A 24,418-nucleotide genomic window follows, 5' to 3' on the forward strand; every position below is an offset into this window, starting at 1 on the left:
AGCTAAAAAACTGTCTAAACATAGTTTAAAAATGGGAAAAGAGAAAACTAGCATAATGACAGAGATGGAAAAGATGACATGTAGAAGAAAGGATTGCATGGTAAAAGGAGGTAAAACTGTATATCAAGAAGGAGACAAGATGGGATTTTGAGAGAGAGGAATATAGTAAGGAAAGGATGGAGTTCATAAACTTCAATAGAAAACACACCTGTTGCCCTGCTCTTTCTGTCTCCCTGTGTGCCTGTGTGTGTATACTGGATGTGTGTTATGACAGATGTTGTACCATGCTGTTTCACAGCAGAGGAAAAGCTTAAAGTTCATTAGGAAGGCCTCTTGACATTCAGCCTCTGATAAAAGACACTTTTAAAACACTGGGGACTGCTGGTGGAATAATAAATACAAACCCATTGCTTGTGCACATGACCCGTTTAGGCCTGTGAAAAGCCACCTTGAAAGAAACAATGAGGACACATCTTGTACCTATTTTCATGTTAAAATGCCAGTCACAGCATATTAGAAAAAGGAGGAAATCACAGCTCTTGATACTGTATTACTGGAGCCTGGAAGCACTCGAACAACTTTTAATTTTAGGCACTTAAATGTTCAGCAGTGTGCTGTCACCTTAAGCTAAAAGTTCAAGTCCAGAGAATGAGCAAGTCTTTGTTCACAAAGTTGTCTTGATATAAGTTAAACTGATCTGGGGGACAAAGAGAGACAGTCAGAGACACAGAGCTAGTGTGTGTGTATTTAATGTTAACCTATGAACTCTATTGTATTTAATGGAAGTCTGAGTCTAATTCATTCTGAAACCACTTGAGAGACCAAACAGGACCTTCTGACTATGCATTATAATGAGGCCAAACTCAAAGTGCATTCACTCCCAAGTCAGTACAGACATGAACAGTTTGGCCTCATGTCCCAGGACATGAACTCATTAAAAGAGAAGTCAGCCGACTCCGGAGATTCTATATCAGATGTTCATGCATTCTCAGAGACAAATTAACTTTATTGGACCACTGAAACCTCGAATGGTCTCCATAGAGTCTTCAAAACCAAGACAAATATCTTGTTTTCTGGCCCAGTCTTCCTGTGGTACAGTGATTAATTATTCACAGAAAAAATATATAGACAACCATCACAACTCAACCGTCATCATCATACTAGACTTCTAACTCCCCTCGCATACAGTCTGCTAAACATGAGAATCACAGTTTCACTGAAAAGTACATTCTGTTTTATCGACTGTTAGACAATCTGTTGTCTGAAGGAAGTGCACTATTAGCGTGCTCACAGCTGTAACTAAAGAGTCTACAAAACATTAGAACATCCTGTTTTTAGAACAGCTTACAAAGAAGTTGAGATTGCTTTTCCAGTCTATTTGAATTAGCTATATTCTCAAATGTTAAGAAATTTAGCTTGTGCTGTCTCAATAACAACCTTCGGTTGTCTCTACAGCGTATACTAAATCATTTGGACTACTGTCTCCACAGAGTCTACTAGAAAGTAAAACCACCTGCTATCACAAATGTAGACAACCTCCTGCTGTACCAATAAAAAAATTGAATGTTCTGTTCTGGTCTTCATTGAGTTTAGTAAAGGACAGCTGTCTGCAAAGAGTCTCCTAAAAGAAGAGGCTTCAGCTCTCTGCATGGGGACCATAAAAAGTTACAATCATCTACAGTTTCCAGAGAGAATATAGATCTTCAGAACATGTGTCTGTCTCTGAAGACTGCATCAACTTAAAGTTAAAACTTCTGGCTCTTCTGTATCTACAAAGTATAGAGCTCCTGGTCTTCATAGCTTCTCCAAAGCAACTGAACATACTGCTTTATCATATAACACTAGTGAAAAACAGAACCTTGAGCTGCTTTTGGAGTACATACTGACAGAAGCTGCTGCTATCTGCATCATTTTCCAAAACTGTTCACTAAACTCCATAAACTCAACCAAACGGTAGCAGCTTGTCTATAACATACAGAATTCAATCACACATCACAGACTGAATGATAAACAGGGTCCTCACCATACTCTTAGAGCTTTAACAGATTTTTAACATCCATGAATATATTCCTGAACAATAGGCATCCTTTGTGACGGTTACCCAAATTTCTGCCTGTTTCTTTAATATCATTGCATTGATAAAGCTTCACTTGAGAGAGCTAAACTTGGTTCTGATGAGTGAAGTGTTTGGTTCCGTTTAATTCTCTGGTGTGTGATCAACAGCACGTACGTGTTGCTCTCCATCTGACAATCACGAGAGGTGAGTGCAGAAGAATGCTGCAGCCTGTCATTGATTTCCACTTTAAATCCACTTCATATCTCCAGGAAAATTGAAGAGCATAACAAGGGGTCTGACTGACACCAGGGACAAGTGGGGAGACGGGATATATTTGGCAGGATCATGTGAGCTATAGGATGAGCTGCTTAAGGGTATAAAAGATACATTTCACTACAGTGTGATGTTATCATATGGCCTTGATGTTATTCTGGTAAATAAGGTGCATATCCATCAATATAAATACGGTTTAAGAATTCCGTTACCGACAGCTTAGTTAAGGCATGGGGTGTGTGTGTGTGTGTGTGTGTGTGTGTGGGGGGGGGGGGGGGGGGGCAAAGTAGGAAGGAAGAGATTATCATCCCAGAAACAACCCCATGCGTCATTTGCTCTCAAAGGCTTATACATTCAAATAATAAGCAACCTTTCAGTTGTGACAGATTTGCAGGTGAAGTGTCACCATCACCTTCATGTGGCATAGCAAAAATAATAAATTTTAGCATTAATTCTTCAAATAGGGAGCCACAAAAGTCTCTACAGTGGATGCAACAGTCTGGTAGCACTGTGTGTGTGTGTGTGTGTGTGTGGGGGGGGGATTTGCACACCAGATCACTTGACAGATATTTCCTGGAGAACAAACCAAACAAATAGTTTGAGGACTTGTTGGATAAAAGCATGTTATTTGTCTTATAAAGCATGATGAATGAGGTTGGCCTAAAACTAGCTCCATGTTTCAACATGAAATTTGAATACTTTCAATGAAGTGGATTCACAAAGCATACTTTGATTTGGCTTTTTTGAATATGTTAAATGCTATTAGAGGGAGAACCAGTGTGTGCATGTGGACACTGAGTAATGTGAAGCAACGTGCTGGGCCTGCTGCCGTCTCCGATAACCAATGATGGAGGAGAGACCTGATCAATAACAACAGACACACACACATGCAAGGACACAAAAGCTCTTTTTCACTGTTGCACTCCACACACTGGAATCTCCACAAAGGCTAACACACACACACACATTTATACAAGAACACACTGACCCCTGCAACTTCATCTTTTTTTGAATGCTTGGGAATGGAAACATTCCTGTTAGAGAGTCCCCAGAGAGAGAGGGAAAGTGGGATGGAAAGTAGACGGAAAAGGGGAGTGGGACAGGAATCTATAGCAGTCTTACAGTATGTGTAGGTCTACCCTGTCCATTTTCTTACTGATGCAGATTAAGAATGACCTCATTTAAATTCCACCACCTTCTTGTTCTCTCGTCGTTCAATATGATTGTTTTTCTGGGGTTTTTTTGGGTCTTATATTCCTTTTCATGTCAGCACTAGTCTTAAAATAGAGTTGGCATGGTGGAAAGTACTTGCATGCAAAACACATGCACACACTCAAAGAACCAGTGGAAATCAGTGAGGTCTTTTTTGTCATCTATGGAAAGTTAAAGCGATAATTACATTCTGTATTACTAATCGAACATCTGCATGAGTTTGTGGTATGAAGCAGTCTGTGTGTACGGCTACGTTTTATGAGCATCTTTTGTCAGAAAAATGTTTTGAAAGGAGAGAAAGGTGAAGGGCCTTTTTTCTGTTAAGGGACACATCAATCCACACCAGATGCTAGTGAAACACAAAGGGGGTTGATTGAATGCATGGCAAAGTAAGGGGAGGATGGTGGGAGGAAGAGAAAGACGAAGCATGAAAGCAGAGGGAAAGGGCAATGAAAGACAGAAGAATAGTGATATTTCAGTATTCGTCATGGTAAAATTCACATGATTAAAAAGTGGAGACAAAATTCAGGTTCTATCAGATGTTAGATCATGTTAAGAGATACACGGATCAGCCAATGAACAGAATCAGACAGTTTTCATACAAGACTAGTCACCAGCTGAACAGTCTCTCATATTTGGGATTCTGACATTCTTCCCTCTGAGACACAACGCTTGAAGTTTGCTCTGTTTTTCTAAGTAATCCACGGGGACAAAGAAAATCTGTACACACAGAGACAAGATCAGCAGCCTGTTATCCCAAAGCATGAGGTGCACTGCACCTGCTTTCCAAAAAATAAATAAATAAATCAAAGAAACTACATCAACAAATCATTCTTAAGATGCACATTTTTCAAGCAGTATCAAGAGGGACAATGACTGCTTTTAATGAAACCAAGCCTTCTCTGTGCTGGGTGGATAAAACCCATCTGTGTGCAGCCAGATGTAAGACAAGTGCACAGGGCACTTGAAGCACAGCACTCACAAGAGATTCAACAAAAATATTCACTACCTGTGTAGGCCAAAATAGGCTGAAGGGGAACCGCAAAAATCAGTTCAGTATATCCAACCTGACACCGTTATGCCCACTGCTGAGCATGTTCAAGAAGCTACTGAGGACAATTGCTAAAACTAAAGCTATCAAGACCATAAAAACAGACTGGCAGTCTCTTCTTTCATTAAAGTCTAAATGTTCTATAGTATTCTTTTGGATTGAAAATAACTTAAATAATTTTATATTTTAAAGTAAAGTAAATTTCTACTCCTGTAGAAATAATTTAAAATAAAATAATCAAAGAGTATGTAAAGATCTATATACTCTCTATACATTTTGAAATAAGCTTGTTTCTTCAACCGATTGTTAAAATCATATGATTTAGTCTTAAGCCCTTCTGATACAGTACGACTTGTTATTTGTCCATAAAGTGGTACAAATGTGATGATTCACTGTCTCCACTGACAGCCATGCCAATGTCACCTGTCACAACTAAACTGACAGACACTGAAGAGGACACTAAGTCCCACATGTGGGATGAAGCCATGAAGTAGCTGGTCTTGGATCAGTGCATCAAACTGTGAGGGGTTCAACAATATCTCGTCTCACATCAGCAGCTATCGCTGACCCCTATCTCTGCGTCGCTTTCTTTTCCTCACCAAGAGGGTCAGAGGTTTCTATTGATCCACTGTAAATTTTCACTGAGGGAAACTTAACTGAATAACACCAAATACACAATCCATACAATGTACTGTCTAAAGCCATGCATGTTTGACTCAACTCAAGCTAAACAGTAACCTTGGGAAAATACTGTATTTTGATGCATATGCATACACACCCATTCAATAAAATGACTGAGGTCATTTGGAGCCAAGTCCAACAGAACTGACTGGGAGAAATGATTTCAGACCCCAGTAATCACAGCTTTAATTACATCTTCTGCTCTCCCTTCCTTTATCCCTCCCTCTTTAGACCGGTCTCCTCTTGGCTTCAGTTTATGGCCAGACGTTTGTCACTTTGCCATCCTCCTTATGGCTTCCTCTCTCCTCCTCAGTGTGAAGCAATGGAAACAGGATTTTTCTGTTCGGTCTTTCTTTCCACTTCTTTTTCATTTGCCCACAGCACCTCTAACTCTTGTTCGCCTTCTCAGTTCACATTAATTCAAGCATTTCTACAAAGTATGTTTGTACGCAGTACCGTATGCTTGTGTGTTTGTGCACACGTACAGCCATATGCAAAATGTAGCACGAAATGGCAAAATTGTACGTTGTATGGTACTCTTTGCTTGTGTCCTTTATTATTTAAGTATAACTGCATGACATGCAAGTGTATGAATGTGAAAAGCCTCTTAGGATAGAACTCAATAATTTACATGGTGCAGAGCTCGATTGCAGCCTTGCCACGCACAGTGATGCTGTGTGAGGGGACTCCAATAATGACATAAGCTGGAAACAGCACTCATGCACTACCATCCACAACAGTTAGAATTTCTTGTGCATAGTTAATTAAATACATACAAGAAAGACGCAGACACTTTGACTTGGACTCCACAATGCTTGATTCATAATAATGAAAACAGTTTCAAACCTGGCTTCATCCCATATTCAGATTCTTGTTCAACAAATGTATGCAAATTAGCTTTACTTCCCCTTTTTTTAAGCTAGGCATAGCCTAATTTGCATACTCAACAAAAAGATTTATTCTTTAACTGTTAAGTTAATTTCTATTGGACACAATCACACCACGATGATTATGTGTCATCTTGGAGTTATATGCTTTCACAGAACATTTCAGGTGAACTAGCAGTTAACGAATAAATGTAGTACACACGTTTAAAACCTTGTGTCAGCTAATAAATGTTTCTCTATAGGAACAAGCTGATCAGCAAGCACTTTTCCAGCAGTATGTGACTAATCTGAAGTACCGCAGCCTGAAATCTTTGGAAAAGAGGACATAAGGCTGGCAGTACACTGTGTGTGTGTGGGCTGGTCATAAAAAGTTTGGTTTTACAGTAAGCAGAGGGGGTAGGAAGAGTATGTAATGGAGGATTTTTAAAGGCTCAGAGGTGACACAAAGTGACACATGCATACACAGACTTGGAAAGTTAATGTCTTTACTCCAAATGTGCCAGAGGAAAAACCCAGATAGCAGAGAAACACTTACGGATACTGTTGATCAGACTGCCAAACAGCAGGGGACATAACACACACACTGATCCGTTTCTAAACAGCAGGGCATGGCTAGTGTCTGTGTGTCCCTGTTTGTTCTCTGTGTGACATACAGACAGAAGGGCAGTGTGTGTGTGAAGTCTGTATTTTAATGTTTGCATCTAAACCATTTACTGCCCTACACTACCTGCTGTCTGGCTCTCACATGCTAATCAGCTTGTCAGCATATCTAAGCATTTATAAACAGAATAAAAGAGATGGATTAAGCTATGATTTTAAAATGGGTTGCAGTCTATCACCTGATTGATCAAGTATAATTTGTTAAAATAATGGACAGTTAAAACATCATTGTTCAAAGAGACCTTATTTAGCATTAAAATTAATATTAACTTATTTTCCATTGCTGGATACTGTCAGACCTTCCCAGAAGACTCCATCGTCAACCACTTATTCTACCTCCCCTTCATTCAGTTCTTTTAATACCATGTTGGTTGTTTAATCCTTTGTTGATGCAGTGGATAGTATTGATTGTCATTTACTCCCACTAGCTCACTGAGTGGTGCCAACTATTCAAAGTGCTTCAGGCTGGTTGTTTTGGAATCAAATTTCAGCAAAATTCTGAGGCAGAACATGAAAATATTAACACTCCCACAAACCACCTACACTCATCCATGGGGGACAGTAGTCCGGCTGACACACGAATATCTGATGAAAATAAATTGTTCAAGGGTGAAATACAAAACAGTGTGATCTTGAATTCAATAGTTTTTTTGCCCACTCAGTTTCAACTTGAGAAGCATTTCCTGGATTTGTTTAATTTTCACTATGAGCCCCTTTAATATGTATCCCTACCCATGTGCTACAGTTAGACAGCCGTTAGTGTAAGCATACACTTCAATGAGTGAGACCAGGCTTTGAGTCAATCACACAACCGTATCCCACTCAGACAAGGCTTAAACCCCTTTCAGCCCTTGCTCGTATCACCTTACCCTAGGCAAGGGGGGACTAATTATTTTTGATACTGGAAAAAACAGAAGCAACTTAAAATAAATGCTTCATTTAATAACAAGCAAATGAACTGAGGGTTATCCAAAAAGAAAAACTGTAATTTCCAAGTTGACTAAATCCACAAAAGTACACTGCCATAACCAAACCAGAATGCTTATTGGGGTTCATGTGAAAATGTATTGCAGCTATAGATCAAAAATATGTGCAGTGGAGGGTGACGTGATATGGCTCCCTGCACAAGGACTGTCATCAACACACAGTTCAATTAACTGGACACATCATCTGTGTACAACAATTCAGTTTAAGCAAAACAGAAGTCAGTAACATAATGCATGCACACTGTAATATAACTAATAGTTTCTCAAACACACCACAAACTGATCTACAACAGCTGACGACTGCATGCCAGGATTCTAACAAATCTTGTTGTCTTTTTAAGTTAAATATCAACTTTAAATGTCCCATTTCAGGAATATTTCAACCACTACCTCTAAACTCAGCTTCAAAAGGAATAAGGGAACGATCAAAATAAAGTGCAACACTAAGGCCAAATCCTAATTCCTCCCCATAGCCCCATCCTTCTTTTGTAGTTCTCACTATAACAGCTTTAACTGCATATAGGTTAAAAAAGAAAAACAAAGAACTAATAGATGAAGCACTGCAAGTAGATACACTTTTACAAACTGCAAGTAGGAGTTGGCCACAGTAATGAGGTTTCTCTTTTGTATATTTAGCTTATTCTGCCTTCATATAATACATGAAATCATACAGTATATTCATGATTTCTTACTAGCAGCCTTCTTCACTGCTTAACGAGGTGCAATGTTACATTTGTTGGCACATTACTCTCAAATGCAGATCAAACAGGAATCCATGTAGTGTATAATGAATGCGTTAAAAAGACTGCAGACGATACCTTTGATTGTTATGGAGCACCAATGCAAAGCCTGTTAGAAATGTTAATGTAGGATCAATCAGTTAAATGCATTAACAAGTCAGAGAACAATCTCCTGGTTCTGGAGAAAATTCAAGTCCATACTGCATGCAAGTTAAGTGATGAAAGACTAACTATCCTTGAGAGAAAGTTAGAATTAGGGTAAAAGTGTGATAGAGGAGAGCACTATGAGAGAAGAAAAAGGAAGGAGAGCCGGAGGCCTTTGTCCACCCCCCCCCCTTTAGTTTTCCACAGCATCATGGGAGTCAGTGTGCTACATTAGAAACAGTCAGCTGATATCCCACATGCGACAGCTCAGCCTTGTTTTTTAAAACAATATTCTAACAAGAAAAATTGAGTTTTTCTTCATTACCAAAGCTAAAACATAAACTAAATTCATCCCTAAGACATTTTAAAGGCTTTTACATTAGTTTAGGGAAAAACTATACTTTTTCTTCCTTCAAGTAAAAGTATCCTCCAACATTTTTATTTTCAGTTCCAAATGTACAGCAGTACCAGTCAAACATTAAGACACACCTAACAGGCAGGTATGCACAAAAGTTTGACTGTTACTGTAATTCCAAACACAATATCATGTCAACAACATCCGGCTTTGGAAATGTTTCAAATATCTTTGTGTGTTTGCATGTTTCACTGTTAGACAATGTCTCACTTCTGAATTTATAATGGCTACTTTGCTCCACTATACTATGTTGCAGTTGTACACAAAAAAAATAAAAGATTCTGATGCTTTTTGAGCTCAGAAAGAAGGAATAAGCCTATGCTATTCATCAAAATGCCATCCATGATAAAATATTCTAAAATTACATTTCTAAGTCTCCAAAAATATCAATGGCTACAATTTAATTTGCAAATACAAACATGCTCACAATCTGCATGACGTGAAACTATCGCAAAACTAATGTTGCACATTTACGACATGCTAAAAAACATGTAAGGAGGTCGGAAGGATTGTTACAAGATCGAGATCTATCCGATTATTATTTGTTTAAAAATGGCTGTCAAGGTTGGTTGTAGTTAGCCATCTTAAAAATAGAAAAAGGTTAGGGTTAGAAATGAAATACATGATAACTAACTAGAACAAAGACAAAAAGCATACAATTTGGCTTGAATATTATTAAATACATAACCAAAGGCTAGCATTACGTGGAGTGGATGCAGCACTTTACAACAGGTAAAGTAACATTTCTGAACCTTTGAGACACTAGTTCAGAGTACTTGACACCAATTTTGTGTTCACATGTGGACAAACAGACTCATTATCCATTTGTTCTGTAAGACTAGGCTTTGCTGGAAGACCACCTGCAATAATTTGGCTACAATCTAATATTAAAAAGTATCTATTACAACAGAACTTTTAAAGTGCTAAATGATTCATTTCTAAGGGCTAAACAACAATGTATTGAACAAAAATAAATGTTTTTATCCAGCACTGGATAAAATGCATCACCACAACTGTGTGCTACATCTCATTGCCACGTGATATCCATCAATACTCTCTCTACTGTCACATTTAAGACTCAGAATTTTTCAAAGACTTGACTGGGCTCTTCTGTCAAGCCCTGGTGATTAACCTGCATGTGTTAAGCTACCACCATTTGTTTCAGTGTGTGTGTGTGAGAGAGAGAGGGCTGGACTAAAGTGCGAAGCACACACAAGAGTGTTTCTCACTGTCAGTATGTGAAGTCATAAATCCTTCTGCGCTCAGACATTCAGGGCCTTTCCCCACTGACAGTCCGTTCATCCAATCATGGCTCACTGGGGAGATGCCTGTCACCACGGAGACGGGCAGCATGGCCACCAGGGCAAAGTGAGATAGCTCAGTCCTCTAACATATAGACAACCTGCCATTGCTGATAGATGTGAGAGAGAATTTATTTTCCTCTCCCAATCTGAATCTCTTTTCATTTTATTCAACATGTTTTCAAGCTCCCTCCTGAATCTTTTCCATTGCTCCTCTAGCTGTTTCCCCGCTCATTTTGGGGTTCAATTCTGTATAAAAACTATGAGCATTGATATTTACTTGCTTTAAAGCCTCAATATTAATAGGTCCAATTTGTTACATTATACTTAAATTATACGTAAATTGTCAGTTTCCTATGATTATATAATGTGTCTGGTGGATCCTTCGGCCTTAAGAGCTCCTAATGCTAAAAGAATTTCAGAAGCCTGCATTTCCATGGAGAGGTTTGGTAAGAATTTTTATTACCCTTATAGGGCTATTCAATCCTGACAAGAGAAAAGAAAAAGTGTCAGCAGCTTCTCCATTTCTCTTCTCAAAGATCATTTATAATCAGTAAACTCACTATAACCTCATTACTCTTAATTAGCTGAGCTGCCCTCAGCCAACCACTGAACTTACAGTTACCATTTATCTTATTAAAGACCTGCAATTAATCTTAAACTTACAGACAGACCCACCTTCTCTACAGTAGAGCCAGCACAGAGCAAGTGAAACAAGGTGTGAAAGAAAATATTAGGAATAGATATAACAATTGGATGAACACTGAAAACAGTAAGCTGAAACCTTTCCTGTTACAGTTGAACTCATTTCAGTTTAAACCAAAAACATCTTATTTTGCATCACTTGCGAGCAGAGATAAGTTAGCAGAGGTTAAGTTGTCAGGAAATTACTATAATAATGTAACAAAAACTCACTTATTGCGCTGCCTTTGCTCATCTTTACTCATTCACACGGAGCCAAACAAGAGTAGAAGCTCCAATTTGTGCTTTCAGCCAATTTGTCAATGAAGGCCCTTCTCAGCCTACAAGATTTGCTCAAGGTCCTGCTTTTACAGATGGCATTCCTCTTTTACAGACTTAGCTAAAGGGGCTACATACATAGAACAAGAATTATGATAAGTAACTGCTGATAAAAATCCAAAGCTAGTAAATGATATCTTGACAGAGCTAATGTCCAACTAAAAGTTTAGAGGAAGCTGATTTTCACTTTCACACACATCAATTCAGCTGTATGATTGGCTTCTTTGAGATGCTGCAACTATTGCCCCAACTCTGTATTTTTTAAGATGGGACAAAAAAAATAAAACAGTGAAGAGATGAAAAAAATCTATCCTTAAACAAGCTGAGTGAAGGGGGAAAGTTTCTCCTTTTTGGACTCTCGAAGATCAGAATCTAGTAATAACTTGTAAATGATTTTAGATTTAATCAAATGTCAAAGAAAATCAGTCTTATCGGTATAGAGAAGCATCTTCAGTTTCGTCCAAGTGCTGAAGTCTTTAAATCTGGTCACATGATTCCAAACATGTACATATTTATAGCTTTGTGAGTAGTGATGGCCCATAGTATGTCATATAGGTCCATGTAAGGTGCATGAGTTTGCTACTCCAAATTTTTCTGGAAGTGGAGGGAAAATTTAATTCTCAGGAGATGAGTTTTGTAGTTGTACCCCTGAGGCAAAATGTTTTCCACTGAAAAGTTAGTTGATATATTTATTTCTGAATTTTCTGTCATAAACTCCTAAAGCTAAATAAGGTGATCTGTTCTGGAAGTAGTGATTACAATTTCTTAAAGTGACAGATACAGTTTCTTTCTGTCACCATTTTCCCTCTAATTTTCTGCCTCAGACAACACCTAATTCTTCCACGACAACACCTGAACCAAAACAACTTCTACTGTAGCACTGCGAGGGCTGAAGATCCAGATTTAAGACCACACACAATGAACTGTCTAAATTATAAACTATGCGACTTAAACCTGGGTTTAATTCCTATGGCAACCCCATAATGATAACAGATGGCACCTCCTCGACGAGAGAACACGAAGGTAGAGCTCACACACGCATGTGTACAACCCGCGACTGAATCTCTACTATCAAGGCTGCAAGGGAAATCCCAGCTGGAATTCCCAAATTACACTCTTATTCCTGGGATCGCGGGAGAACTAGTGGGGTCAGATCCCACAGGATCCAAACTGACATGAAGAGCTATGTATAATTTATCTGCTGCATTAGTACACAGACACACACATGTATTATACATATATACATTATACTTAGTCATTCAGTCGTCATCTTAGGTCTATTTAAGCTCTAAATTTAGGTTTAAAGGGGTTACGATATTTCTTCTCCCATGAAGATATGTTTTATGCATTTCAGTTTCTTTTTTCAAGGTACTCAAAGGCATGTTGTGTGAATACAAGAAATATAAATCATCATTCAAGGAGTTTGTGAAAATGTGCGTGCTATTACCAGTGAACAGTCATTTGAATAGCTTGTTTTTGCATGTTGTTTTTATTTAAAATCCAGGACATATACAAGTCTTTGTAATATGATTTTAACTTCCCAAGCTCTCATCTCTTTCAGAAACTTAATTTAGTTAATTCAGAAGTGAAGTTTCAAAACTTTTGGAAAAGGACAGAAGAGATAAAAAGGACATTAGATTTAGTACAGTCCCTGGCTTGGATTGAAATAGAAACAGAATCCTTGGCAAACTGGGACATCTAGTCATCATAGATTAAATGGAAAATTCATCTCATGGTATGACAAGGCTTTTACAGCACTGCAGAATATTACTTCTTAAACCTGCAATCCAGGACTGGCGTACAACAATGCTTCTGCCAAACCATAAGGGTGTGGGTGTGGGTGTTTTTTTTAAAAATTTAAATGCAGACCACAGGGGCATCCTGCAGAGGGTGGAAATGGTGCTGTGCTTCAGTTGCAATCCAGGATTTGAGTCTGAAAAGGTAACATGACCTCTGAAGAATCAGATTTTGCATCCCTGTAGCTTTAAAAATCTCCAAGCTTTGTCCTTCCCTTTATCCAGATCCTCTTCATGCCTTAAAGTGGATTTTATTGATGAAATCTTTAACAGATCAGAGCATAGATTCCCCTGATCAGTCCCTTTCTATCAGAGAGAATCCAGATGTAATATAATGTAAATAATAGAGGGAAGAGATGAAAAAGGGAGACTGATGAAATGGTGTCAGAGCTCTGTAAGACCAAGATTCTACACAGTGGAGCTTGTACAGATTAGCTTTCACTGCAGTCGCTGCAGCAAGTGTGTGTGTATATATATGTGTGTGTTTGTGTGTCTTCTGTCCTGTGCTGCACTTATCCAGGGGGCATGGTGTGCGTCTTTCCTCTCCATGCAGCAAGCAGTGCTGCTATCAGAGAAAAGCATGGGCTGAGGTTGTATGTGTGTGTGTGCAAAATCAGGTCCTGTGTGACTACTTTCAGATATATATCACTGCTATAAGCTCCAAACAAACCTCATTCTTTTGCATCAAATCCATTGCCGTGATATGGGCCACTAAGCGCTGCAAATCAGTTTAACTTCCACTTGGTAATCACAGCTCTTGGCTCACCCTACAGTTTATCCACAGACATTTTTTGTTCACCTGAATCACACAGAGGGTCACAATATTTTAATTCTGTCTTCCTAACATGTGAAGAGAAACATGTAAATAATTTCTAACTATATGATGATGACCAAGAGTACAGGATGCTCTTGGTGTACACTGCTAGTATTTGAGTATGCTCATGCAGGCTTAATGAGATCCGCAAACAAATAATGCAGTAAGAGGCTTTGCCTTAATGGAACTGTATCCTATCAAACTATTCTTTAGAATTGGCAGTATCATACAAATCCTTTTATACATTTTTACAACAAAAATTGAAAAGAAAAATCTTGTGCTCTTGCAGTGATTTATGCTGGTACTTTTAAACATCTCTGATGATTAGTTACCATGCCAACAGAAAAAAGTTGTTTACATGTGGGAGTCGCTAAGTGAGCCTTCAAAAGTCCAAGTAATGCCCAGAATAAGACCCTAAATCCAGATAGGTTGAAGAGGAGATGTCAAGGATACAATGAAGGAGAAAAACAGAGTGAGGAAAAAGAAGTCTAATATATTTCCTCCCTGATTATTGCAGGGAATATGAGATTACTGGCAATTTAACTGGATGAGCTTAGATTGCTCAAAAAGAAAAAAAAAACTAATGAAAGTTGCTGTTTGCTATACCAATGTCTTAATATACTGAGTAATGTTCATTAAGTACAAATATGCAGTATTTTATCCCACTTTCCATTTTCTGCTTGTTGTTCATTAGCATTGCTGAGTTTTACTCTGCTGCACTCATTAACATAATACTACATGATGAGCTAGAGTGAAAAATGAGATGAATGTTAAGTTCCATTGCAGCAATGAGATAGTTCATTATGAAACTAATCTTTGATAAACAAAATAAATTAATTGTGATGTATAATACTCTCAATGGAGTTTTATAACTTTGTGTATTAAAGACATGTTGGGAAAGCACCCCCCCTTGACCATTTTGTCAACAGCTGTTTGTGAGGTACACTTTCATGAATTAAACATTTCCCCAGCTCATACAATGGTTTGACCTGCAAACCCTAAAAATGAAGAAACCTTTAGTCATGGACCATGAGTCTTCTAGCTTTGGAATTGTCTCATTCAGTCCTGAAATTATTTATTCAAACTAGATGTTAAATGGTCGGTGAAGATGCAGTCACACTTTATACAAGTTGAAACAGCAAATGTATACCTTGAATCTTAAACAAATTGCACCTTGCTATGTTTTGAAAGCGTGATCAAGTGGAAAAAGCAATCCTCCCCTCAGGGAGTCTGCTGCCTCACTCTGAGCTCCTTACAGATCTACCTCATCTGCATCAGTAATGGTCCAATGTGGCCAAACTTGGTCAAATCCTTTTTTGGAAACGTTTCCCTTGTTTCCATCTGACCAAAACTATGCAGGCTATGTTTACATGTTGTAAACACAAAATGGTCACACAATGTGCATGAGGGGGAGGTGAAAGGCAAGAGAAATGCTTTCAGGCTTTTAGACAGATTAGAAGTACTGCTTGACACTCAGTCACAGGGATGGCTTGAGAATCTCTACAGAAAAAGAAAGGTAAAATGTACAAAGTCAGCCAAAGCAGAATTCCAGCTAAGTGGTCCAATCCATCATTTATCATGTGTGATTACATTGCAGTGGACATTAGCGCTGCTGGATCTGCCTGCAAGCTCCATTAATCAAAATGAAAGAAATGAATAGAGAGAGCTGAAAACAGGGATTGATCATGATTAATCCCCTGGGAACTTCACATGCCTTTACATAATGTCGGTGCCTCCAATGATTGTCATGAATCTAATCTTTACTTAAAATTAAGGATAACAACAACAGCCATTACAATCCATCCTCTCGGGATGCAGTAATGCCTGCACAAAAAAATCATCAAAATCATAAATCAAGTGTTTCATTCTGCACCAAAGTTTGAGACAGACCATGTGATCATAAGTTCATGTTTCTAAAACTACTCAACATCACAGAATCCCCATCATTTTACCACTGTGAGGGAAATAGAACCTTAGAGACTTATTAGCTTCTCGTAAATGTCCTATTTGTTTAGGTTTTCGTTAATTTGGCATGAATGATATATGGATACTTACAGTATATAGGTGCAAAAGATTACTGATATAGTAAGTGTAGAAAGGAATGACAATGGTTGTGGATTATGGAGTACAGCAAATAGAGGGATGAGGATGAAAAGGATGAAAGAACTCTGTACATAGATCTTGGAAAAACAGAGTAGCCAGCTGTTTCTCTGATTTGGTTGAAGTGTATTTGTTTTTTCTGTTTGTCCGTCTCTGTGTGGTCTCATTTCTTATTTGTCTCTCAGCTCTACTTCCACTTTCCCCTCACTCTCTGCCATTCATTTCTTCAGCCTTATTATTCAACTTTTTTTTCTTTTATATCTATTGATTTCTAGCTCCCTCTTTCCTTTCCTCTTCACACTTCACTCCCTCACTCTGCAGCACAATAAGCAGCAGCCAAAATGAGCGCAATAGAGAGGTCCATCAGAGCATGAAATAGTCTGTGCTTTTACTACAACTGCCAGTATTTGACCGCATACTGCACCAGCCATTGCCGCGGTTACCCGCAGCAACAGTGCGCTAATGGAATGGCATTTTGAGGGAAAAAGAACAGTCAAACCAGAGTGTTCTGCATGCGGAGCATGTGTTATTAAATAAACCAGAGACATACGTGAATTAACACAGACACATACTAGAGTTCGTCTGCAGGAAATGCAGTCCTGACTTTGTATGACAAATATGATCTGCCTTGCCCTCTTAACCCCATTACATACTTAACTGTACACCCAATGGCACAGACGTCAATCTAAGACCTAAAACCAGCCTTAATCCAGATATAAGCACCCAAAATCATACTGCTAAAATTGAGACTTTAATCTGAACTGATTCAGTTATAAAAGGTACAATTGCTTTGGATATACAAAGCATTTCTCATAATGTACATCCATAGAACATAACTATTACAAGTATTGCATTTCAGCACGCTATCATTCTTTACTGAGCAGAAACTTCTCCAATTCCAATAAACAGCGGTGGCAAACTGCTTTCCACAGTTAAACTTTTTCAAATAGTCATAACCCAGAACAAACTCAAGTATGATACATGGTCATGAGTGTTATACCGTTATACTTGTATAATTAGAGAATTTGGCAACATTTTGGTTCCTAATAGAGTACTTGTTAGGACCATTAGCTTTCCAAGTTATTACCGAGGCCTTTCCTACTTGTCATGACCTGTTTTATGTTCAAAAATACCTGACATGAAGAGAGAATATAATACAAATATCACAAATGTGACTATGACTTCTGCGTCAGCCTTTAAATAAACCAGAACAGAGTGTGGTGGGACCTGACAAAGTATTACAGTTCAGGTAGCAGAACGCAGACACAAAGCTTAACGCATAGGTGAAATGAGTATAAACAATAATCCGTTTCACTTAACCTGCCAATTTCACATGAATACTCAGTCAAACATTTGGCAGTCTTCCTGCCTCTGTGGCTTCTCTGTTACCAACGTGGGGGATAATAACCTGGTGACATTCAGAGTCATCCATTAAAACTACATGGGGCAGAGTTAGACCAGAAAACACACCAGCATGCTGATATTTTGATGGCAACAACCACACAGATATGCAAGTGATATGTTGATGCTACATGTTTAAATCTGACTTATTTCTGCCTTCAACCATGTAAAAAATGTGGAGCTGCAAGACACTGTGTGCAAAAAAGTGCAAAAGAAAGGTTTGAGACAGACAATCAGTGTGTTCTTGGTACATGAATAAAAGCAGAGTCGTTCACTGAAGTTTGCCTCAAAAAAAGTGAGGGCCCAATTGTTGCATAATTCATCAAGGCTCACATCCTCCTAAAAATCTTTGTAAAACTGCCACTGACTTGCAGCGTCTTTGTATGAGAAACACGACCCCATCAGCCTTTTATGCTTGGTTTGAAAACTTGTCAGAGATTTATACCCATCGCCTTGTTTTTAGCATTCCCACCATCCTCTCTACAAGTCTTAGTGAGAAAGACCTACAGCTCCAAGGAACCAAGCAGATTATCACCTGCTGAAGGTCCGCCTCCACCGACTAGTTAGATTACAGTTGATATCCATGTCCGTTAAGACAGAAATCATACAAAGTGAAGACCAAGATGGACTTTATCTACAGTAAATGGCCAACCAATGCTTATAAAGAGCAGTCCTTGTGTATTTAGTGACCCACTCAGTGTTCTCTCCCTCGCAGTCTCGTTTTACTTCATTGTAGAGCTGTGTGCTGCTCATTGATTAATGTTTCTGCTCTTGCACACATCCAGTCCTGTCCATGCATGAACTGAATATTGGATCATTCACAAAGAGGCACACTGAATAAAAACATAATCATGCATGGGAGGAAGCATTGTGGGATAAAGCGTTTGTGGGAAATGCTACGTGGAATATTATTAATTATTAATATTATTAAAAGATCCCCCCCCCCTTCAATCAATATTGGATCACAGAAAGACTGATTTGAACTGGAGAAGATACAGCTCAGTTTCTGCCTGTTCCTTAACACAACAAGATGGGAACAGAAGAGAAGATTGCGGTTTCATGAATACTGATTTGGTGCCACCGATCGAAAAACGATAATCCGTTATTTAGAAGCGTGTGGCTTGTTTTCAGCATCATTCATGTTTGAAGCCTTGTCTACAACCATGACACTAACTCTCTGCACTATTGGTTAAACATAAGTGTGCTGAAGGTGTCCCTGAGATTAAACAGACAAGCTAACAACAAAACGCATAAGGTCAAAGAAAAAAAAAAAAATCAACAACCTTTAGCTTGTTCAACTGCTCATACATGATTCAGTGCCCGAGTTCCCCATCTAAGGAATAGCAAACTGAGTCAGTACCGGGAATGGGTGCGGCTCTTTGATGGCATAGTTGAATGGACTAAATGATAAACTTCTGACTGGGAGAAGCTCAGGGGTTGAACTGGGATTTTTTTTTTTTTTGTGGGAGCTCTGAGGTTTTAAGGTGTGTGCACATAACCTGAAATTGTTTGACAAACAAAATAAAACAATAGGACATTCATCTGGTTGGCAGACTGCAAAGCTGATCTTTCTGTTAGCATGCTCTCGTGTATCTGCATCAACTATAACCTATAGCTACCATAAATGGAGGGAAGAGATAGAACAAACTCATCAGTTTCCAAATGGCCTTATATAGCAAGACCTGAGCTTAAACATTTAATATTTTCTCTCCACCTTTTTATTGTACCAGCAAAATGTTACAGGTACATGTGGATCTGTGAAGCGTCACTGCTGAGGGACATTGGAATACCACAACTCTGAATGACAAGTGACTGAGGACGCCGGGCTGCTCGGTAAACCCACAGACTGAAAAATAGATTGTCGGGATGTTCCTGGGTGCTTTACAGCGTTGCTGTGAATCAATTGGAAAGAAGGTGTTATTTCTCTGACTTAGTGCTTTGATCCGCGATACTTCGGACAGCTGCTGGCAGTGTTGTTTACCAACTGTAATGGAAAACTGTGATCAAATATCGCTGTTGACTTGCGAAAAATGTTATAATATATACATTACTGAGAGTATGCAAAGTTGTGTGTCCCAGATGACAAAGCATGTGTGAGAGCTCGGTCCTAATTCATCCCCTGGTAATGTTATACAATTAGTAACAGGAATTTATCAGCATCGTCTTTGCCAGAAGGGAAATGAAAGTTAGAAGAGAGGCAGAAAAACAATTTTGTGCCAGCAGATAAATAATAGCAGTAATGTGATGCTGAATTCTACTCATGAATTTTCTTTGAAAATGAAGAGAAACATAATCACATCCTGTACACTAAAACAAAGAGTCAGATTCATAAACTGTGTGTTTGCAAGTATATTAAGTGCTTGTCAAGCATCAATAAGAATCCTCATTTCATTATTGCAAAGCCCCCTAGTTCATACTGATAGATTGAAATCAGCAAACACCACAATTAGGAAGCACATCTGGCAACAGTAAGAAAAAAAAAAAAAAGGTATAATATAGCTTCCCATCCCGGTAGGTTTTCCTCTCCTCTCAAACTCTTTAACCCCCCCTCTCGCTTTCTGTGTCCCTGTGTGTCATTTTCTGAGGGACTCCTTCTCCGTCTATCACAGCAGTTGCCAAGGCGATAGTGTTTTGTGGAGGCAGCTGGTTAGGGCTCATTTGTCAGGCTGCTGACCTGCCCTCCCTACTCTGCTTTCTCTTCCTCCTTTTTATTTATTTAGCATATCAAAAAGGACTGAAGAGGCTAATTTTCACACATTTGTATCCAAACAACAAAAAAAAGACATTTCAACACTGTCTAGTCATCCATTAAATACAGGCTGAATTTATTTTTCTTTTTGAGTAATATGCTGTATGCAGTAAACAAAACAGCTGCATCTGGATTTGCATTATGATCCCGATGAGGGATTTTGAAGCTGATTGCCCTCTTCTTCAGGAGAAGAAAAAAAAATGAGGACTGCCTGAGATGAAAGCTGACTTTTGTGGAAGGTGGAGTGAGAAATTACATTATATGGTGCCAGTTAAGATAATCCTTTCTCACAAAGTACCACATGATAAACTTTCTTACCTCTTGCTTCTTCACATGACTGTCACAGCCTTTATTCATTAGTGTCTGATCTTTTTTCATCAGTTAAACAATTTGATTTTCTGAAGTACAGTCAGGGCAAAGCCTATACCAGGAAATTGTACAAGATTCCTACAGGAATTATTCAATCTTTAGAGTAAGAGCTGGTTTGCGTTAGTCAGTTGACTATGAAAGTCGTTTAAGCAGTAAAATGCAGTTGCTGATATGCCATCTGAAAAGCACAGACGTACATGCACAGTAACAGGTGTGAGTCTCTGTCCAAAAGAAGTGTTATTACAATGTTCTCTGTGCTTTATGAGGTGTGAAGGTTGTGTTCTCATATTACGGACTGTGCGGGTTTGTGTGTCTGTGCTTCAAGCTGATATTGTTTTACGCTTTGCTTTATTCCTCAGTGACACAAAAGAACGTATTAAAACAAATGCAAATCAAAGACACTACACAACCAGGGCCAACACAGTGCACAGCTTTAATTATCTCTCTTTTGTAAAAGAAAAATGTGGCTCTGCCACAACACTTGTTATCCTCTTCTGCTAATTAATTCAGCATTTTTTTAGTAATGATACTGCCATTGCAGAGATAGTGTGTGTGTGTGTGTGTGTGTGTGTGACCTACAAACCTCATCAAGCCTCATTAAGTCACTAATGCTGGACTGAATTGAGCATGCACAGTGTTCAAGGAGGTGTGCACGCGATGTGTTTGCGTTGGTCTCTTTTGCTTCTGTACGAGTGTTTTAAGGCATCTGCATGTTTAAATCAAAGCGATAACAAATATTTTAGATTCTAGACATAGTCTGTACAAACCATAAAGGAAAGATGAGAAAATTTTCCCTCAATTGTGTGTATTTTTAGTCCCTTTTTTTTTTTTTTTTTTTTTAAAAACAACACTTCCACTGTCTGACGTTCCTCTTGAATGCCTGAACCGTCCAAAAACCCCCTCCTTCCACTCAGCCATGACTTAAGAATTGGAAAGGCTACATCTGACAGGTTTTTGTAACTTGAAACTAACAATCTGACATGCACAGCTGCTTCATGCAGCGAGTAGCCAGCTGAGTGGAGGTGTGAAAGTGAGCTTGGTTTAAATATCTCTACCAAGTTTTCTTTTTTTTTCCACTTTTGTCACTTTTGGTGTACAACAGCTTGAATACCTTCCAGGAAAGATGGAGTGAAACTGTAAGCCATCATTCCATACTGAAACAATTATCATATCAAGACCTTCCAATGAAGACCAGCTTTTCACCACGCCTTTGAGTGTGGTCATCTGAAACAGCCATGCATTCCAAGATTGGAAACATCCTAAAGGCTACATACTGAGCCATTTTGAGCATGATCTGGCTTTCAGTAACAGCTGGTTAGTAAACGAACCCATGCCTGACTCTACAGAAAAGTGACAAAGGTTCTAGATAGATGTGTTTTGATTGTTTTCTTCTGCTAAACATCGCCGCCAGTTGTCACTAAACAATCTGAGATACTGAAAGAGAAACTCAGATTCATGATTGCTCACACCACACACAAACATCCCACATTCCTATAGCTTTTCTAAGCATGCATCTCAAATGGCCAATCTGTGCTGGTTATTGGAGTGTGAAGTCCCAGTCTGCTCGCTGTGTGTGTGCTGCGTGTGTAGGAGGGAGCCCAATTTGATTCAACTGTACCATGTTTCTCCACTGGCTGCCTGTTTATAGAAGTTGTATAATTAGTGCGGTTGTTTGGATTTGCTACCTCAGAGGGTCGGAAAGTGCTTGTCAAAATGGATGCTTTTGTGACGTGGATAATGCTGGTTTCTGAATGTGTCAGCATCCACTGTGTGGCTGTCTGAAAAGTAGTGTCAGAACACAAGTGTTTTCGTGTGCATCATCTTTGCTGTTTTGTTGATTTTTTTTTGCCATTAATAGGTCTTCGTCCTTTCTAAAATGTTGTGTCGTCTATACCTAATGTGTCAAGTTTATCAGATGATTTCATCCAATGAAAATATCCCACCTGTCTGTCCTCTCCACTGTGCCAACACAACAGCTTGAGGGGGAAAAACTGAATTGCTGGCCCATTTTGAATTAAGTGGTCTGCTAATTCCATCCGGACCACCCATAACAAAAATGGAGCCACTTAGGGTGACAGGAGGTGCTCTGGTTAGAGCAGGTCAACATATGACAGATGATGACACCAGTTCATAGAAGTGGATCTAAATTATCAATGAGCAACGATGAAACAAAACAAAAAAAACTTGCTCTTTATATCTCTGTTAGTCGGATTAAATAAATTAAAAAAAAATAATTTAAAAAAAAACTTCGACCAAGAAATTTAGGCATGGATCTGGATTACAGTCTTAAAATCCACAAAACAGTTAATTAAAAATGCAACATCTCCTTGTTGAATGACTAATTAGGACTAAGTTTTAAAAGTGTAAGAGGAAGGCAGCACCAAGGCTGCAATAACATGTAATGGCTGCAGTTAGTGTCGTGCCAACAGTTGGGGCTGTCATGATGACATAATTTTAACGAACGATAAAATGTCATAAAACAACTGATGATTCAATTATCTTTGCTGCTACCTTCTTGCAGCAAATCCAATAATCTGCTTCCTCAGTTACTGGTCGCTCCACTTTTATCTGGCTTAAAACTAAACTGTTCCTAAAACAACATTTTAGTATTGGATTTTGCAACCAGTGGAAATTTGTTAAAGTCAAATAAATGTGCTCAATAAATTTCAGTTTTATATTGCAAATATGATTCATTCAAATTGGTGCAAAAAGAAGTTTAAAAGAAACAATTTTAGTGATTGCATAAAAATGACAGTCTGCTCAAATAACTGCAATCAGGCAAATATGCAATTAAAGCAGGTTTAGAGTAGCTGGAGTCAATGGCAAATGTTGTGACAATAGCAGTACTAGTTAAAGGAATAAAAATGGGAGTTAAAGATTTATGCAATAACCATAACAGCAGCAGTACTTGGATTTACTTAAACAGTTAAACCTGTCAGATTCTGTCACTTTTATTGGTGCCACACACATGCACCCTTCCATTATTCCCAGAAAGCCAGACAAGCCTTTAAAAACTATTCTGAAGACAAACTGCACACAGGGCCCTTTACAGATAGATGAAGACGTAAGGGGATAGAGAAGAAGTCGTGATAGAAGGGAAGGAAAATTTTCAAAACTTTTGAAGGGCAAAAACATTTCTTTTTCATCCCCTTCCATTCAGTCCATCATTCTTTCCTGTACACATTTAATTCCATCTCTCCTTCTCTATTAAAGAAAAATAATACGGGTAGAGTCAGCCTGCAGGCAATCTTATTTATATCAGCTTTAGTAATTCCTTTTAGGGGACGACAAATATGGGTTTTTCCAACCCAAATGAGTGCAGATCCTTTTGAGAATAGGGTAGTCGTGGCAGAAATTAAATAAAAATAACGCCTGTTTGGCTGATTTTTTAATCTAATAAAGAACAATTTAATAGAATCTATAAGACTTTACTGAACTCAAGTATTTATTCAATACTTTTGTCACTTAAGTTGATCTATTCTGCACTTTACCTGCCATGCGCAAATTTTAAAACCAAAACCAAAAGCATGGCCCGAGGCAACTGGTGGCCCAAGCAATGGCACCAGCAATAATCGGCCTATGTCAATTAGTATCTATAGTAGCAAATAAATTACCCAAATAACTGGCAAACCAAATCATTCAAACATTCATTCCTCTTTTCTGCAACAGGAACACTTTTTATCAAAGTGCAATGCCCATGCTCCAGTCATTTGCACTTTGGGGCAATGATATTGGAAAATACTTTGTGGTACTTACACTATCA

The 24,418-nt window shown here is 38.5% G+C and overlaps 1 protein-coding gene across 2 annotated transcripts in view; it reads right to left on the minus strand.

Moving 5' to 3' along the window:
• Nucleotides 1–24,418, minus strand: part of slc8a1b (solute carrier family 8 member 1b) — a 134,328-nt gene that overhangs the window by 90,191 nt on the left and 19,719 nt on the right. The gene's annotated exons all lie outside the window — the stretch shown is intronic.

The sequence above is a fragment of the Leuresthes tenuis genome, unplaced genomic scaffold, assembly GCF_036924035.1.
Source record: "Leuresthes tenuis unplaced genomic scaffold, fLeuTen1.0.hap1 SCAF_8, whole genome shotgun sequence".
NCBI classification, from domain to species: Eukaryota; Metazoa; Chordata; class Actinopteri; order Atheriniformes; family Atherinopsidae; genus Leuresthes; species Leuresthes tenuis.